General features: G+C 41.6%; 1 protein-coding gene across 1 annotated transcript in view; it reads right to left on the minus strand.

The window, feature by feature from the left end:
- VPS41 (VPS41 subunit of HOPS complex) overlaps window positions 1-6,000 on the minus strand; it is a 187,649-nt gene that overhangs the window by 73,094 nt on the left and 108,555 nt on the right. The window lies entirely within an intron of this gene.

Consider the following 6,000-nt stretch of genomic DNA (forward strand, 5'->3'; position numbering starts at 1 on the left):
TAGAGCCAGAAGCGGCAGAAAGGAAAGAAAAAAAAAAACCCTAAAGTTAAATAAGTATCCACCGTCACTAATTAGCCGAGTTTAGTCAAGTGAAAATGCCAGAAATGTATAAAGTTCTCTATCATCCATGCAAGAGCAAGGAGGCCTCACAACAGCCACAGGGGAGACTGGAGCCGGGGCTTCTACTGAGCACAGGTGTTCCCATCGGATAAACACAGGACAGAGCTCCTCTACATACGCTCAGCAACTTTCTAACCCAGCTCATCCTCCCCCCGCCCAGGTTCCAAGAAATCACCACCACCAAGCCTCCCTGCCTCCAGCGAGTGACACTTAGGTACGGCCTCCACCTGTGATTCAGCCTCTCCCTTGGCCATGACGCAGAGAACACAGCCAAGGCGCCCACGGAGTGTGTGCAGCGTTTTGTGACAGGACAGCTCTGAAACTTGGGATCAGAGGTGAAAGCCTGAGAATACAACTCCTGCCACGTATAAGATCACAGTTCACTAAAGACAGGTAGCTAAAGACAACTGTATTCAACATGAGGAACTGGTAAGGTCACAATGTCTGTCTTCCCTCTGTGGCCTGGGTCAGGCAGAGGGGATTGTAAGAAGTGGGCAGGGCCCGGGAATGCTCCACAAGCACCTGTTGGAAGGGAGGATTGGCTGGATGACCAGGGGGAGATGCCCCGTGGCATCAAATTTCCCTCCCTCACCAATCCCCACCTAGAAATGGCCGAATGTAGTATTAAAAGGGGCATAATCTGTACCTGGGTGAGCAAAATTAAATATGCCCTCAATTTTAAATTAGAAATTCTGTAAAACATGATAGAAAGAAGATCCCAGTGAAGGCTGTGGTCCAACTCATTACAAGAAAGAGCCCACCTCGGTCAAGTATATAGCAGAATGACACTCAGTGCAGCGGCGGCTGGAGGTGAGGGGAGTCACAGGGAAAATCTCAGGCAGGGACACAGGGGCCTTGATCAGCACCGGCAGAGTCACACCTGAATAGCCACTCCTGCTGCTGCTTGGAGACACAGCTTGGAAGAAAAAAGCAGGCAGGCTGGCACAGGAGGGCAGTTGTGCCAGTTATGTGAGGTGGGCAGTGCCTGTAGAAAGTTACCTTAAAAAATACAGAAAGCAAGCTTTAACAAAAATCCAGCACTTCCCTGCTGCACCAATGATTACATTCTTTGGTAGTTGTTTTCCCAACAGACACTGTGTTCCAATTCACCAAAAATGAAAACAAAACTTCCTTCTCCCACCACTGTCCAGAGTAAAAGATGTGGAAACGTTCTCACACAATCTACAGGCAACTTCACAGCCACTTCTAGTAAATATGAGCTAACAAGAAGAAACCCAGCAATTTGGAGAAATACACTATTTGAAAACAATAAAACTTGTCTAGGGAATAAGAAAAAATCTCCCACTCCTGACACATGACTGAGATATTCCGTAAAGCAGAGAAGAACTTCACAAATAATTCTCCTTATTCTCAGGTGACAAGAAAATTAAGCAAGAAATTAATAACAAAGGATAAGAAGAGCAAAACAGAAAAAAACTGAAACAAAAAAATACTCTCTCTCCTTGGGTAAAAGAGGAAATCGGGGCTTCCCTGGTGGCGCAATGGTTGAGAGTCTGCCTGCCAGTGCAGGGGACGTGGGTTCGAGCCCTGGTCTGGGAGGATCCTACATGCCGTGGAGCAACTAGGCCCGTGAGCCACAACTACTGAGCCTGCACGTCTGGAGCCTGTGCTCCACAACAAGAGAGGCCACGACAGTGAGAGGCCCGCGCACCACGATGAAGAGTGGCCCCCGCTCGCCGCAACTAGAGAAAGCCCTCGCACAGAAACGAAGACCCAACACAGCCAAAAAAATAAATAAGTAAAAAAAGGAAATCGAACTGCGACCAGAGCACTTGGAAAATGAAAATACAAATAGCACAGACCTAAACTTTAGGGGATGCAATCAAAGTTGTAAACAAGGGAAAGTCCACAGCTCTCAAAGTTAATAATGAACAAAAACAGATGGGTGCGTACTAGCTACACAGCAAAAACAAAATACTTTATCGAGGGAGAGAGAAGGAGAACTAAATAAATGGAAAGATATTACGTTCCTGGATGATAAGACTCAAAATTCTCACTGAAGAGCTTAAGTCTTACAAAGTTAACCTACGATTTTAATGCAAACCCAAAGAAAATCCCAAAGGAGCTTTCTCTAGAGCTTCCAAAATGCTATGAATTTATTTGAAAATACGTGAGAATAACAAGAATTTTTTTAAAAAATTAAGCAATTTGGGGGTGGGCCTGTGGATGTGCCCTGCCAGAGAGTAAAACATTATATGAAATTGACACCCCAAACAGTATAGCAGTGGTCTCAGAATTGACAGGTGAAGGAAAAAGGAAAGAAAAAAACTGACAAAGATGAACCAAAATGATAAGGTCAGACACTGGGGCAAGGGACATGGCTGTCTGTGTGTGTACGTGTGTGTGTATGTAGGACCCACAATCTTTCTGAAGGATCCTTTAGCATTATGGGCTCAAAGCTTTAAAAAATGTCCCCAGGAAGTCCTAGCCTAGAAATTTATGCTAACAAGTGATCGGATAAGTGAGCAAAGAGTTATGTAAAGTTATTTATAATGGCCAGAAATAGACTGAGTAAAATGTAGTAGAGTTACACAGCTGAAGAGTATACAATCATTTCTAAATGATTTTATATATGGACTCTTATTAACAGAAAAAGAGGTTCAGGGCATAGTAAATAAAAAAGCAGATTGCAAAACAGGATTAAATATGATGACTTTTAAATAAAATATGAATGTGTATCCATATATTAAAATCTGAAAGACACATTACAAAGTAATCATAATTAATTCCAGAAAGAGGTGACAGGCGATTTTATATTATTTCTATTTTATAATTATTCTGCATGGCACATGTGAATTATTTTTTATAATGTTAACATGCGGATGAAAATCCATTCTCTAATTTGTACAGTCAGGATAATTTAGGGGAATATTTGAAACAAAACAATATCAAAAAGTTCACTGGAACTTGAAGGAATGGTTGCAGCATCCTGACCATGTGTTAGAATTAATTCACATAAACTGCACCTATTTTTTAAATAAAACATTTAACTTTAGAAAATTGTTAATAAAGTCCTGTTGTAATTCCAATTCAAATCAAACTCACTCCACTCTATCCTTTCTGCTGTGATCAGTGTGCTTTCAGTTATAGGATGAAGCTGAGGCCGCCGGCCTCCTTTGTCTCCTGCTCTAGCTCCAAGGGAAGCTTCCAGCAGAGGGCGGGAAGAAAAGGAGAGAATGCTGAATTCAGTCTGAGTTTTCAGAGTTCTATTACAATAAACCTTGTGTAACCTGCTCTGACACAAATCAAAGGAGCAAAGGAGCTTGTCCCTTATTTTTATCATTTGGACGGTGGCATCAGTGGTACCCATTCTGTGCCACTGATGGGTACTCAAAAACAGGAGGTGGGGGGCAGCTAATATCCTAGCTTCTGTAAATGAAATAAATTTTAACTAATTTCCATTACGATTTTAGACACGATTCATGTTATTTTCCCCATGTCTTTCAAACAGCGGTAGTTTCATCACTTTATATTTGAAAACTAAGAGATTTATATTTTATATAAATTTTTATATAAATTTTATATAAGTTTATATTTGAAAACTGAACAAACAGCCTTAAATATATTAGACAGGACCATCATTTCGGAGAATTCTTCCGTATGTCAAAATAACTTCCCCCTGATTTCTTGGTTCTACATACGTCTTACGGTCATGCTGGTTCTGAGTCATGCGATCGTTAGCACCATTTTATATCTAGTTCACTGAGATCATGTATTTTCTTCTCCTCTTCCTAGCAGACTGCAAATCCATCGGGGAGAGAAACCACATCTTATACGTACTTTGCTAGACACACAGGAATAACAAATATTAGATACTGAGTAGGCTTTCCTAGGTCTGCAAGTCTTATTCTTTCCTTTGTGGTCCATACACACAATGTATTTGCTACAGGAAGAGCTGTGTGATTCCCAAATCCTCCAGTTACTCGGCCCATCTTTAGTTAGTAAGGTCCCTACAGTATGTCAGACACATTGGCATCTGCCCTAATCTCAAAACTCTACAGGAAAAGGACCCTGAGACTGACTCATCCAAGGAAAACATCTGTACCTTGAGAAAGGGCACATTTATTCTGACTCTATGTCCTACTCCTGAAATGCTGGTCTCTTTCCCTTTGCTCAACGCCAGAGGATATAATTTGTGTACAACTTGTCAAAAAGTTGAAAAGTCCTTTGAAGGTGAGTCCTCCCTTAACTGCAGCCCCCTGATTTCAGGGATGTCCACTGGCCTCTCATTTGGCCTGATCAGTGATCCCTGGAATGGGTTTGACTGCCTGCTCCAGGGCTCTCTGGACTGTCACAGGGCCCACTTCTCCTGGCCGTCCCCTCACCCGGCCTGCCTCTCTCCTCTATGTTACCTGCCTGACCCCTTGAAGCATTTATTTCTGCCTTCCCTCTCCACTCCACTTAATTCTTTTTTTTTTTAATTTTTATTTCATATTGGAGCATAGTTGATGAACAATGTTGTGTTAATTTCAGGTATACAGCAAAGTGATTCAGTTATACATACATGTGTATCTATTCTTTTTCAAAGTCTTTTCCCATTTAGGTTATTACAGAACATTGAGCAGAGCTCCCCGTGCTATACAGTCGGTCCTTGTTGGTTATCTACTTTAAATAGAGTATTGGGACGTGTCAATCCCAAACTCCCAATTCACCTAATTCTTTACTTATAAGTCCTATTTCCTAATCCACACATAGTATAAAACCTTAAACGTCAGCTTGTAATTATGGAATTATTCCCATTACTGTCCTTTGAAACTCTTCAAGTACAACCATGCTGTACATACAGGATTTGATGGATAACATTCTGTAAGACATACAGTTTCAGACAGGAGGGGTCAGGATTTTTCCATCCAAATCTATGGGCATTTCAGGCAGAAACACACTATCTGGCAGGAACGCCAAAGAAAGCTCTGTTTCGTCAAGTTAAGACGAGACAATCTGCTTTTCTTACACACATTCTACGCTAATTTAACTACCACAAAACTATCTGCCTGTATTTCACTGACATTTAATAAAATCCATTTCTTTCTTGCAGCCATAAAACTGCCTAGAGACCTACTGAGCACAAATCTTCTACAAAGCATTTTAGAGGGGAAGCCATTGGGTGAACTACCCTTAAAAGCAGCTGGTTAATTTATTTGGTTCATCTTCCATATCCTGTAATACTGAGTTGTCATTATCACAATACTGAGAGCAATTTAAGCTCAACGGGAGCTAAGTACATAGAGAGGAAAAACTGTTTCCAAGAGGTCTATTTTTTTGTTGGAGAAAGTATGTGAGGGCTTTATTTCCCATAAATCCACATTCTGGCAGTCAGCACTCTCAGTACTTATATTTCAATAGGAGCCCTCAGATCCTCAGCAATATACTTTATTCTCCTATGTTTTGTGCTGATAAATCTATCTAGAACTTTCCTGCACCACATCCCAGCATCTCCCACACATGGGCATGATTCCTATTGGGCTGTAATAAAGCTGCCAGTTCTGGTAGCCTAACGCCTGTCATTACCCATCACCATTCTTCCCTCATGGAGGAAAGGGAGGGTGACTGGCCCTTTTTTAATCACTTTGTGATCTTCCAAGTATATAAATCATTTGAGTCCTTCAGGCTCCCTAAACACCAGCATCACTGCTTGCTCTGAGTCTGGGGTCTAATAAGCCCATGGGCAAGGGTGTTCCACCAGGAAGGATCGAGAGGCTTGGAGAAAACAGACACTACAAAAGACAAAATGCTTGATCAGAGAAGATGCTGGAGTGTGAGATAATAAAACAGAGAAATAGGGAAAGAAAAGCAAAACCCAGCAAGTTAAAACATACCAAATAAGGGCTTCCCTGGTGGCTCAGTGGTTGAGAGTCCGCC

This window comes from Neophocaena asiaeorientalis, unplaced genomic scaffold, assembly GCF_003031525.2.
Source record: "Neophocaena asiaeorientalis asiaeorientalis breed wild unplaced genomic scaffold, Neophocaena_asiaeorientalis_V1.1 scaffold60, whole genome shotgun sequence".
Taxonomy (NCBI): domain Eukaryota; kingdom Metazoa; phylum Chordata; class Mammalia; order Artiodactyla; family Phocoenidae; genus Neophocaena; species Neophocaena asiaeorientalis.